General features: G+C 34.2%; 1 protein-coding gene across 1 annotated transcript in view; it reads right to left on the bottom strand.

Moving 5' to 3' along the window:
- Positions 1-1,092, bottom strand: part of CDS1 (CDP-diacylglycerol synthase 1) — a 49,850-nt gene that overhangs the window by 47,772 nt on the left and 986 nt on the right. The window lies entirely within an intron of this gene.

The following is a 1,092-nucleotide window of genomic DNA, read 5'->3' as shown; positions in this document are numbered from 1 at the left end:
GGAGGGACAGAGTTTGCTTTCATTTACACCGTTTCCAATCAACCGCGCGTTGAAAAAGTAGCTGGTGGGAATTGTCACAACCACTGTCAGTCAAAGTATAAAATTCATTTAGTTGCTGTATTTGAATTTAAAGTGTGTTTTTTTTGTATCATACGGAATACTAGAGAATGTAAATTGTTTTTTTTCTTTTTTTTTAAGCTAATAACGATGATATATCGTGATATAGCATCTTAACATTTATTAATTTATATTAAAAATAATTCGGTTTGTAAAGAGAAGAAAAGCCCTTTGCAAGACCAGTTAAATGTAATGCACTTTCTGTTAAAAAAAAAAAAACAAACAAAACAACAAAACGATAAATCAATTAAACCAGTTTAAAGACGTCTGCTGCCTTTACTAAAGGGTACAGATAACCTCATTTTATCAGAGATTAAATAATGAAACCACGGAAAAGGGGAGGAAAAAACGATAAGAGATAACCTTACTACTGAGAAACAACAAAAAATTGTTGTTGTTGTTCGGTTATTTGAAGACTTTTGTTGTTTGGGCTTTTTTTTTTTTTTTTTTTTTTTTTTAAAGATTGGAGGTTGACTATTTTGCTGTGGGAACTCAAGAAGGATACAAATAAAACAAGCCGCTGGCTGTTTGGGGACGTGAGCGGGCAGGTAGTTTCCACCCGGCCACTCAGCCTATATTAGGTTGTTTCAACTTTCTCAGAGGCGGGCGACGCAGGGCTTTATTAACGGCAGAGTGTTACCATTATTATGGGAAATAAACCGCTTTCCAAGAAGAAAACAGTGGATAAAATAAGAGCCCGGCTAAGTGTCTAGAACAAATAGACCCAATACGAGAACTGGTTTAAATTGAAACCCATTATCTGACGCGATCATTTCCATATCTAAACAGTCCAGAAACAATCGTTTTCTTTTTTATTTTTTTCTTTTTTTTTTCTTCCAAGGACCAACAGGGCAAACAGAATCGCTGATATGAGAGAGAAAAAGGGCCAACTATTCTGGAGGAAATAAATAAATAAATAAATAAATTTGGGAATAATTTTCTAAACAAGGAAAAGAAAGGAAAAAGGTAGAGCAG

Source organism: Geospiza fortis, unplaced genomic scaffold, assembly GCF_000277835.1.
Source record: "Geospiza fortis unplaced genomic scaffold, GeoFor_1.0 scaffold11, whole genome shotgun sequence".
NCBI lineage: Eukaryota > Metazoa > Chordata > Aves > Passeriformes > Thraupidae > Geospiza > Geospiza fortis.
This window is presented reverse-complemented; position numbering and strand designations above follow the sequence as displayed.